A 12852-nucleotide genomic window follows, 5' to 3' on the forward strand; every position below is an offset into this window, starting at 1 on the left:
GGCCTAGATGCTTTTAATCTCCCCCTTTTTGGTGATTGATGACAACCCTACAAGATTGTGAGAGTAATTTGTTTGAAATTTCTGTCAATAGAGAAGATAGTTAGTTATACTCTATAAGTTTTTACAGAAGGAGTGTGTAACGTAATAATAATAATGAGCGCATACACAACGTAAGTTTCTTGTTCATATAAAAGTGAAATGAAATCGATGAACAAGAACTAGAAGGCTGGTGATAACATATTAGGTGAAAACACAACACACACACAGTCAACAGAAGCATCGAGAGTATATAATAGAGTTTGTGAGCCAAAATCGTCATAGAAAAGTGGAGCTAGTACAGAGAGTATCAAGCACATATATTACATCAAAATACACAAGACTCTCTACTAACTCCCTAACTCCCCTAGCTCTCACAACTCTCATATCTCTCCCCTTTGGCATCAAACACCAAAAGGGAACCCGAACCTACAGACCAGAAGAGGAAGAAGGAGGCGGGGGCGCATCCGGTCACGATCGTGGCAGAAGAGCAAACGCCAGCTCAGGGTCAGAGTCAGTCTCGGATCCAGGATCTGTCGTAGAAGCTGGAGCTGGTACTGACTCAGACTGAGGCTGCGCTGCAGGAGCTGCCGGAGCTGAAGAAATCACAGACACCGCCACAACAGCAGTGGTAACAGTAAGAGCTGGTGGCACTAGCGGCTGAGCACTGACGAAGCTGATAACCGGCGACGAGAAGTCCAGGGTGACCGGCCGAATCGGAGAGGAAGAAGGACCGAATGAAGGTAGTGGGGGTCCTGTCTGAATTGCTGGTACAACAGCGGCCTGAAGAGCTGAAGGGGGTGGAGGCTTAACAGGAGGGATCTGAACACTGGTATGCTGAAGAATGTGAGTCATGAAGGCCCGGTGCTCAGCCCTGTCTGCCAAAAAATGCTGCTGCAGTGTCCTGTCTGTCCTGAATAGTCTGAAACAGGGAAAGCATCCTCTCGGACATATGTTGCTGGACCGCTGCCTGACGAGCCTACTCAGCTGCCTATCGAGCCTGCTCGGTTGCCTGTCGAGCCTGCTCGGATCCTATAAGATCCTGCTGCTGCGTAAGAGACTGAAGGATCGTAGCCAGAGCAGGATCAACGGTAGGAGGGGCAGCAGGGGTAGCACGGGAACTCCTGGCCTCATGATCATGCGAGCGTGGAGGCATAGGAGGCGGAGGCGGATCCCAAAATCATCATCATCATCATCAGGAACTGTTGTGCCCTGTGACTTGAACTGATGGAATGTGGCATCCTCTGCCTGAATGTCTGTCACTGGATTAGGTACCAACACTTGGTCCTCAGGGGTTGGACCGTAGGAGCCAAAGTGGAGGCGTGAGGCCTCAAGAGTGCCCTGGAACTACGGTGGCTGGATCAGCTGTGCGAAAATGTAGCAGAGATAATGTGCATACGGCAGCTGTCGCCGAGCACGAAGACCATCCAATACCGTGTCCTCGATCTCTCACATATAAGATAATCAACCACATCAAACTCTGAATGAGAGATCAGTGCACCAAGTAGCCAGAGCTGGATGTGAGTGGTGGCCTCTATATAACCCATCCGAGGCAGTAGCGTCCGTCTCATGAGCTGATATAAGTACTTGGCCGCTGGAGTGAAATCTGTCGGAGAGCGTCGCGACCCATCTGTGAAAGGCGGTCGGAACAGGGCCGCGACGTGGGCTGTAGCTAGAGCAACACCACCGTGAGGGCAACGAGGAGGATCAGAGGTACCGTAGCACAAGCTATGAAGGCGAGTCGACGACTCGGTAAATCCAAACAGCTGGCGAATCTGGCTGGCATGAATAGTAACATCCTCTCGCTCAAAGCGGAACCTCATCCACTGGTGATTGGGGTCGATCCATACTGAAGCATAGAACACTCGGACCCACTCCTCAACATATCTGCCGCTGGTAGTCAGTAGAGTGAGTAGACCAGGTAGATAGGAAAGGTGCACCTCAGAATCCGCACCAGTGGCTAGCAGAAACGCAGGGAGATCCAATAGCTGGTGCGCTCGCAGAGCTATCTGGGCTGACATTTATGCCCGAAAGAATGACTCCTGGATCCTGGTGCTGAATAGATCTGCCACTACAGGGTCTCTCTGAGTAGGTAGCCATGACTCCACGGGTACGTGTCTGAACCGACGTACCCGGGCCGCTGTAGCACGCTGAAGATCGATCAAACGAGGATCGACAGCCAGTGGTCACACCTCGGTCTCATCTCGCTCCCGGAAGCGGGCAGGTGGAATGGGTGGAGCGGGAGGAGGAGCAGTGGAAGCATGAGTGGTGGAGGTGGTAGGTATGGCTGAAGTGGTGGATGGCTCAGGAGTGACTAGAGCGGGCGAAGTGGGAGGTGGAGTGGTAGCAGTGGCGGGTGTAGAGGGAGCGGAGGAGCGAGGCCGAGAGGCGAGTCGACGAACTCTGTAGGCAATCTGATCGGATGAAATCTGCAGCTGACCACCTCTCTCTGCCTTCTCAGCTGCTCTATCCAAACGCCGTTTCTTGCAGCCTTCCTGCTGCTCCAAGTAGACGGTCTTCCCCTTGACCTGCCTGAAGGGGCGAGGAGGGTCCTCGTCGTCTCCTCCCCCTGGCGCTGACACATTCTTCGTGTGCACCATCCTGACCTGAAGACTGCATATGAGAGAGAAAAACTAAGCACCAGAAGAGAGTAGAGGAAATGATTATGACTGAGGTGATAAATACCTAGAAATCCCACGAGGGAGAATCTAGGCAGGACAGGTGACGGGCTCACGAGCAAGCGAGGTCACTGAAATGACAGAAGAGGTGAGCATGTATTAGTCACATAGTCATAAGTATATGAAATGTGAATAAATATATACACATAGAATTATGACACAGAAAACGAGTGATTTGACGATATAGAGGTCAAACGACGCGAAAACGACGTTTGAACGAGGAATAGTACCATAGGAGGTTTGAAATTGAAATTGAAGCATGAAATGACTTGGAATTGAGCCGATACTTCACGAATAGGTTTATATGGTTAAATATGAGTGAATTGTGCGCTTGGTTTGATTTTAGGCGAAGGAACTGGAATTTGGACACACGGCTCGGAATCGATCGCTAGATATGGGGATTTGTGGAAATTTGGAGCCTATGATATCGGATTGGCGTGAAATTTGGTGAATATGTTACTGGAGGTATCATGAAGGTGCCTGAAAAAATTGGGATTGATTGGAACAAATTTGGCTGGTTTGGGCATTTCACCGAGCACGTGGCGTGCAGGGTTCTAGGGTTTTGGTGAAATAGCCATTTTAGAGATTGAAACCCTCCCAAAGGGAGCTAGGAACCTGCAGGGGTGTTCAAATGATACACATGGACACTCACAAGTGCTTGGATCAACAGATTTCACAAGATTTGAAGTGAGTTCAAAAGAGGGTTTGAAAACTGCCTTCATTGACATAGATGAGAGGAGAAGAGGGGAGGGAAAGCAGTGGGTAAGCTCACCAGGGGAGAAGAGGTAAGGAGATCGAGCAGGAGCACCACCAAGGGAGCGTGGCCGCCGGCGAGGGGGGTCGTCGCCGGTGAGGTGGAGTCGCTAGAGAGAGACAAGAGCCAGAGAGCGAAGAGAAGGAGTGGGCCTCTGGCTCGGTCTCGGGCTGGAGGCCGTTTTTTAAAACGAGTTATGGGTGCACCGGACAGTCTACAATGCCTGTCCGATGCACACTGGACATCACACAGTAGCTGTCCGGTGAACCACCGGGCAGCACACAGCAGAAAGAGGATCTGCGCGCGCGGCTGGTGCACCGGACAGTGCAGTGTCCGGTGCACACCGGACTGTCCGGTGAGCCCAGACAGAGGGAATTTTGAAAATTTTCAAAATTTCTATCTAGTTTTTAACCAAACCAAATCCCAACTTATAATCGCACAAAAGAACACCTGTTGGGACAGGTATTGGCACCCTCATATATTTTCCCATAATTTTCAAAATATTTTGCCATAGGCTAGTTAATTTTTAGAGAAAATAGTCAAATGGTGAGATTTGCATTTTGGCTTTGCACCAGGGGTTTTCATGAACAATTTGAGTTTTGAATACTCCCCCTAAGTGTAGTACCACATGCATATCTCAAGAACCAATAATTGCATAGTAAATAAGAATTTAAGTACCAAAAGCTTAAAAACTAAGACTTGTCAAGTTTGAGCCCAAGTTAAGCTTTTTCACTCGCTTTGTTGGCGGTTATCTTAACTAGGTTAGACAAGCCCTAGATGCAATACAAGAAATTTAATATGCAATGCAGGCTTGACAACACCATTTTGAGATCTTAAATAAAATTTTTGAGATCAAGTATGTTTAATTCATATCTCAACATGCAAAAGCGGGTTTTATCAAGTGGCTTAGTGAAAATATCCGCTAATTGATCTTCAGACCTCACTCCTTCTAAAATAATGTCTCCTTTAGCAACATGATCTCTAAGGAAGTGATGACGGATATCAATGTGCTTGGTGTGAGAGTGTTGTACATGATTATTAGCAATTTTAACAGCACTCTCATTGTCACACAACAAAGGTACCTTTTCTAGAACTACACCATAGTCTAGAAGAGTTTGTTTCATATATAAAATATGTGTGCAACAAGCACCCGCGGCAATGTATTCCGCTTCGGCGGTTGACAAGGCAACACTATTTTTGCTTTTTGGATGTCCATGATACTAGTGATCTCCCAAGCAAATTACATCCCCGGAAGTACTTTTTCTATCAATTTTGCAACCAGCATAATCCGAATCGGAATAGCCAATTAAATCAAAAGTAGCTCCTTTGGGATACCAAAGGCCAACGAAGATGAGCTTGAGATACCTAAGAATTCTTTTAACAGCGCGAAGATGAGCTTTCTTAGGATTTGATTGAAATCTAGCACACATACAGACACTAAACATGATATCGGGTCTAGATGCAGTAAGATACAATAAACTACCAATCATAGAACGGTAGAGAGTTTGATCAACCGGGTTACCTCCCTCATCTAGGTCGAGACGTCCATTTGTTGGCATAGGTGTCTTGATTGATTTGCACTTCTCCACGTTGAATCTTTTCAACAAGTCTTTGATATACTTCTCTTGTGAGAGGAAGTTACCATCTTTCATTTGCTTGACTTGAAAGCCGAGGAAGTACGTAAGCTCACCAGTCATAGACATCTCGAACTCTGACGACATCAACTCACCAAATTCCTTGCAATGATAATCATTTGTCGAGCCAAAGATTATGTCATCAACATATACTTGACAAATGAAAATATCACCGTTATGCTTCTTTGTGAATAAGGTTGTGTCGACGGTCCCGATCTTGAAGCCCTTTTCGATGAGGAAGTCGCGAAGACGCTCATACCAAGCCCTTGGAGCTTGCTTTAACCCATATAGCGCCTTGGACAACCTGTAAGCATGGTTAGGATATCTAGGGTCTTCAAACCCGGGTGGTTGCTCAACATATACAAGTTCATTTATGAAGCCATTTAAAAATGCACTTTTTACATCTATTTGATAAAGCTTTATATCATAGCATGATGCATATGCGAGTAGGATACGGATGGCTTCAAGTCGAGCAACTGGTGCAAAGGTCTCTCCAAAATCTAAGCCTTCAACTTGAGAGAAGCCCTTTGCAACAAGTCTTGCCTTGTTCCTCACAATCACGCCTTGATCATCTTGCTTGTTTCTGAACACCCACTTTGTTCCAATGATCCTTACATCTTGTGGAGGCTTCTCCAGGGTCCAAACTTGGTTACAGGTGAAGTTGTTTAGTTCTTCATGCTTGGCGTTCACCCAGTCCGGATCCCGTAGCGCCTCATCTATACATCTAGGCTCAACACAAGAAACAAAGGAGTGATGTTCAATAAATGAAGCATGTTTATGTGATCAAGTAATAACCCCTTGTGAAGGACTCCCAATGGTTTGATCTTGTGGGTGTGCTTGAAGTAGTGATGAGTTTCTCCTGTCAACCACTTGGGAAGAAGATCCTGGAGCATCAACATCTTCGGCGTGTACCCTTGCTTGTTCATGAGAGACAAATGTATCTTCATTTGCATGCCTCTCATCTTTTTTTATCATCTTGTGGTACACTTGATGAAGAAGGTCTGTCAATGTTTTGCACCTCTTCTTCATCTTCTTTTGGTTTGATAGCTCCAATTTGCATGTTCTTCATGGCTTCCCTAAGTGGCTCATCACCTACATCATCAAGATTTTCAAGTACTCCTCGGGAGACATTAGTCTCATCAAACTCCACATCATATGTTTCTTCTACCACGCCAGTGGCATGATTGAATACTCGATATGCTTTGGACTTTGATGAATAACCAAGTAGAAAACCAATATCACAACGTCTTTGAAACTTCCCTAGGTGATGGTGTTTCTTGTAGATGTAGCATTTGCATCCAAACAGCTGAAAGGAGACGTCTGACTTTTTCCCATTTAGCAGTTCATAGGGAGTCTTCTCAAGTAGCCGGTGAGAAAATAACCTGTTTGATGCGTAACATGCAGTGTTGACAGCTTCGTCCCAAAACCTCTCCGGTGTGTTATACTCATCAATCATTGTCCTTGCAAGTGTGATCAAGGTCATGTTCTTCCTTTCAACAACTCCATTTTGTTGAGGTGTATATGTTGCTGAAACTTCATGCTTGATCCCAATTTCATCACAGTATTCATGTATGTTGGTGTTATCAAATTCTTTTCCATTATCACTTCTAATCTTCTTGATCTTGCAATCAAATTCATTTTGAGCTTTCTTGGCAAACTTCTTGAATATAGATGCAACTTCAGATTTATCATGGAGAAAGAACACCCAAGTGTATCTTGAGAAATCATCAACTATAACCAGATAGTAGAGGTTGCCACCAGCACTTGTATAAGTTGTTGGTCCAAATAGATCCATGTGAAGTAGTTCCAGTGGCCTTGATGTTGACATGAAAACTTTTGTAGGATGTGTGTTACAACTTGCTTTCTAGCTTGACATGGATTGAATATTGTTACAATACGAAATACTTGAAGGCCACACGCTACAAGGCCTATCCTTTCCAAATACAACACCCTTTAGTCCTCTAACCATGTCCTTCTTTAATACTTTCTTGAGTGTGCTCATTCCAACATGTGCAATCCTTCTATGCCATAGCCATCCAACTGATGCTTTAGTAAAGAGGCAAGTTCTTAAGTATGCATCTTCAGAGGTGAACACCATTGATTCATCATCCATTTTTGATACAATAACCTCTGTAGGGGTGAATAAGCATTGAAGGCCAAGATCACAGAGTTGACCTACTGATAATAAGTTGAAGCTCAAGGGTGCAACCAAGAGAACATTTGAAATTGATAGATCATTTGAAATTGCCACCGTGTCAAGTCCTTGAACTTTTCCCTTTGAATTATCCCCAAATGTGATTTTGTCTTGTCCATCAACATTCTCATCAAGTGAGGTGAACATCTGTGGGTTGCCTATCATTTGTTGTGTGCATCCACTGTCAATAACCCAATGGCTCCCACCGGTCTTGTAGGTCACCTACATCCACAGATAAATCAAGCTTGAACTTTGAGGGCCCTATTTTGCGTAGGACCAGTGACTTTTTCAATCAAGGACTTTGCAACCCAAATTTGTCTAGGTCTACTCTTGCATGGTGGACCTAGGAATGTAACTCTGACTTTACCATTTGCTACTTTTCTTAGAACATAATGAGCATTGAAGGCAAATGCTCTTGAGTGCTTTGGCAAGGGAGTTGGTGGCTTGGCTTTGCAGTTGTGGGAAAATGACCTTCTTTTCCACACTCAAAGCATTTGATAGGCTTATGAGTCTGCTTTGGCTTGTATTGAATTGTAGCTTTCTTTTGCACAAATGAATTATATCTAATACCACTCTTGTTGTTTTTCATGATAGTGTTCATGAGCAATTCATTTTGGAGGTATTGGCCCTTGTTGAACTTTTGCACACTTGTTGCAAGATGTTCATTTTCACTCTTAAGTTTCTTGACCTCATTTTAAGCCTTTCATTATCCACTGCCAACTCATTGTTGAAGTCATTGTTCTCAATGGCAACCTTTCCTCTAGTAGTTGCATCAGTCAAATATTTCTTCAAATTTTGGTTGTCTAATATCAAGACTTCAACTTTTTGGTCAATTCATCATGAAGACTAGTTTGATCATCTTGGCTCAAATCATCACATGAGGTTGCTACATCAATCTTGACAACAGGGTTAATAGCCTCATGTGTATTGCAAGATAAAAGTTCATTTTCAACAAGAAGATTATCATGATCAAATTTAATCTTAGTATAGTCTTCCTTAATTTTTACTAGTCTATCTTTGAACTCCCTATTTGCTTCATTTAACTTGTCACACTTATCCTTAGCATCTTTTAGGGAGGATGTAAGCTCATTTACAGTGGATGACATAGTTTTGTTTTCTTTTTTCATTTCATCACTAGCTTTCATAACTATGTCATATTTGGCATTTAAAAATTCATTTTCATCTTTCAACTTATCACATTTAGCTTTTGACTTCCTAATGATTTGAGTGTATTCCTTGAGGAAGTCAGCTTGTTCATCATAGGAAGGTGAAGCAAATTCATCATCACTATCACTATCATCAATAATATCATTATCATTTTGTACCTTCCGTTCACCTCTAGCCATGAAGCATAGGTGAGAAGTCGATGAGGGTGATGGTGGTGGTGAAGAGAAGTCCCCAGCGATGGCGGCAACTTTTTCATCATTTTCTTTTTCACTTGAAGAAGACCCACTTGATGACCCAATGTCTGTGAGCCAGTCACCAACAATGTATGCCTTCCCATTTTTCTTTTTGTGGAACCTCTTGTGCTTCCCATCCTTCCTCTTAAAGAATCTCTTTTCCTTTTTCTCGTCATCACTGTCATCTTCTTTCTTGCCCTTGAACTTGTTCTTCTTAGGCTTGTTACATTGATGAGCAAGATGACCAAGCTCTCCACAGTTGTACCAATCCATTTCAGAAATGGGCTTTCTTTTACTAGAAAAGAATTTCTTTTTTCTTGAGTCAAACTTGATGCCTTCTCTGTTGAGCTTCTTTAACATCTTGGTGGTCTTCCTCACCATCAAGGCAATGTTAGCATCAAGATCATCATCACTTGAGGATTCCTCCTCAATTTGTATTTTAGCTTTTCCTTTTCTTTCTTGATTTACTTTGAGAGCCAAATCCTTTCTCTTGGAAGATGACTCATCCTTGTCATTGATGTGCATGTACATCTCATGAATATTGATCTTTCCCAATATCTGTGTAGGAGTGGCAACTAAAAGATCCATCTGATGCAGCACTGTGACAATGTGTCCATATTTGTCAATTGGGAGGAAACTGAGAATCTTCCTCACAACATCCGGTTGTGAAATTTGTGTAAGCCCCAAGGCATTTACTTCCTCTACAAGAATATTGAGGCGTGAGTACATAACATTGGCATTTTCATTAGCAAGCATCTGAAAAGAATTTAATTTTCTCATAGCAATGTGATATCTCTCCTCACGCTCACTTCTAGTTCCTTCAAGTAGAGCACATATGTCCATCCACAAATCATGAGCATTTCTATGGTTTCTAACTCTATTGAACACATCTTTGCAAAGGCCTCTAAAAAGAGTGTTTTGGCCTTAGCATTCCATTTCTCATAGTTAAATTCTTCTCCTACAAGATTTGTGGGATCTCTAGGTTCGGGGAACCCTTGTGTGGCGGCTTTGTAGACACCAATGTCTATAGTCTCTAAATAAGCTTCCATACGAATTTTCCAATATGGAAAATCGTCACCATCAAAAACGGGAGGAGGTCCATCCCCACAGGACATCGTTACTCTAGCGGTTAAGCTAATCTAAGAGCAACAAGGCTCTGATACCAATTGAAAGGATCACGATGCCCAAGAGGGGGGGGGGGGGTGAATTGGGCTTTTCTAAAAATCAACAATAATTAAAACCTAAACAAGAGTCCAACTTCACCCCAACAACTAGCAATAAGCGAATAATACTAGAAATACAACAATACTAAGACAATAGTTCAAATACTTGCAAAACAAATACACAATGTAAAATACTTCAATTAAGTGTGGAATGTAAAGCAAGGTTTAGAAGACTCCTCCAATTTTTCCCGAGGTATCGAAGAGTCGGCACTCTCCCCTAGTCCTCGTTGGAGCACCCGCGTAAGGGTATCGCTCCCCCTTGGTCCTCGCAAGAACCAAGTGCTCACTACGAGATGATCCTTTGCCACTCCGGCGCGGTGGATCCCTCACGACCGCTTACAAACTTGAGTCAGGTCACCAACAAGATTTCCAAGGTGATCTGAGCTCCCAACGCCACCAAGCCGTCTAGGTGATGCCGATCACCAAGAGTAACAAGTCGTAGACTTTCACTTGACCAAGAGAAGCCTAATGCATGCAGTGTGTGTTCTAGGTGGCTCTCGCTAGCGCTAATGAGGTCCAAATGCAGGATTAAGATTATCAAATCACCTCACTAGGCTTTGTGGTGCTTGCAATGCTCTACGAAAGTGTGGGAGTAAATATGGGCAGCAAGACCATCAATATGGTGGGTGGAGGGGGTATAAATAGCCCTCACCCACCAACTAGCCATTACAGGAATTCTGCTGCGCATGGGCGCACCGGACAGTCCGGTGCGCCAATGGTCGACTCCAACGGCTAGTTCTGACAGCTAGCCGTTGGGCAGATGGCACACCGGATAGTGAACAGTCACTATCCGGTGCGCACCGGAGAGTCCGGTGCGCTGTCCGGTGTGCCACTATAATTCATCTTCTGAACTGTGCGCTCTCGGGTTTCTGCGCAGGGGAAGGGCCTTCCCCGGGCCAACCTGGCCCCACATGACAGAGGGCGCACCGGACAGTCCGGTGCCCCAAAGCCAGAAACCCTAGTTTCAGTTTTCTTCTGTTTTTCAAATCGATTTTTGTTCTAACTTGTGAGTATGTTCTAGAGTGACACCTAGCACTATATGTGAGTGTGAATATGCACCAACACTACACTAGAACTCTCTTGGTCAAACTAATCATCGACAACCCCTCTTTATAGTATGACTAAAACAAAATAAAAGACCTAATTATATAACGAGTGTCCGCAACTCCTTGACACTCGCAATACGAAGACCTTCACTTTTTGTTTCGTCGCTTTAGCCGTCGCTTCAAGTTCTTATCTTCGGGATTGTTTTCACCGTTGTAGTACATCTACCTGTAATGCGACCTAACTTACCATTTGTCTCTGCAAAACACATGTTAGTCACATATAATATTACATTGTCATTAATCACTAAAACCAACCAGGGGCTGAAGCGCCTCAATCCTCTGGGACTCAAATGTGATACAATTACTAGTCCAAGGAGGTTAGTAAACACATTTATACATCAGATGATTCCAGATCTGCTCAAATGAGACAAACCTATAAATGTGGCGATCAACTTTAAGAGTTGGTCCACAACTCGGGACATATCATCAGAGTGGGGCTGAAGCAGCCCGATATACGCAGCGAAGCAAATCAGCGGTCCAACAGCCATAGGCAAGGTTGCAAACAGGCGTAACTCTTACCCGATTAGCGATCTCCTTCTCTGAAAAACAACAAATAAGCAAGGGTGAGTACTTACGTACTCAGCAGCCCACCTTCACCCACGGAATGGGGAAATCAGATATAATGCATGGAATATGTGGAGCTCATGATATTTTGCAGAAAGAGCAATATTTGATGCAGGGTTATTTTGTAAAACATTTTGTATTTTTTAAAGCGCATCCTCTCGCAAAGGAGCATGAAGTTTTTCAATATAGAACAAAATCCCCTGGACTAAACCATCCAGGTATCTCAACAATTTCCTACTAGTTTTCATTTTCAAAAACATCTGCTGGACTTCCCGTCCACCATAGCTCACGGCTCAACCGCCGGACCTTTTAAAAACCACTTTTCAAAAACATTTTTGGAAAACAAAATACTAATTGTCAAATCCATGCCATGACTCATCCATATCCTTAGGCGAGAGGGACAATCTTTCATACTCACACCTAAACCAGCTGAGCCATCACCTTAGGCCCTCCCCTAAACCAGGGAGTCCCTGATCATCCCACTCAAGGGTGATAAGGGTGACAACCCTTCATCATACCCATTTTGAAAAACATTTTATTTTGAAAACTCACACCTTTTCTCAAATCATTTGTAACAAATATGTCAAGGAGTATAAAGATTGATTGCGACAAGGGCTAGGTGGCCATAATAACTTGTTTCTTAGTAGCAAAATCATATCATGCATAAAATAACAGGCTGAGGGTTGTGGTTGAAAAAGCATAGGTAATTTATGCATCAAAGGGATCCAGTGAGCTTGTCGTTGCTTAAACCGGCGAACAGGTGAGAGCTCGCGGAACTGGCTTCTCGCTCCACTGACTGGCGTAGACTTGCAGATCTGGCCTCCACGAGACGGTACGAACGCTCCGATAACTATGCAACATGAACAAGCAAACATACAAACCAGCAAGTATATCAACAAATATTTAGTATAGTGGTCAGAATGGCGATATATGGATGGGTAGAGTCTTGAGCAGAATCTGTGTCATGTGGTGTTGTGATATTACTGGTGGTGGAGCAGAGATGCTTTCTAGAAGGGTGGATTGGAGCGAAGCGACACTATGTGCGTAGCCGGCAGAGCGGAGTAACTGAGTGGGTGGGGTGTTTGCCTTGGCTGAGGGTGTTGAGTGTGTGGAGAGGGAGAGGGTAGCTGGGTGTATGTGGTGTAGCACAATGGAGTTCACTATTGGTGAGAATAGTTACGAATGAATCGTGTGACTTAGTCTAACAGGGAAATTATAGGCAGAATATGGGACAAGAGTATTTTGGGAGTTTTCTGGAATATG

Source organism: Zea mays, chromosome 3, assembly GCF_902167145.1.
Source record: "Zea mays cultivar B73 chromosome 3, Zm-B73-REFERENCE-NAM-5.0, whole genome shotgun sequence".
Taxonomy (NCBI): Eukaryota; Viridiplantae; Streptophyta; class Magnoliopsida; order Poales; family Poaceae; genus Zea; species Zea mays.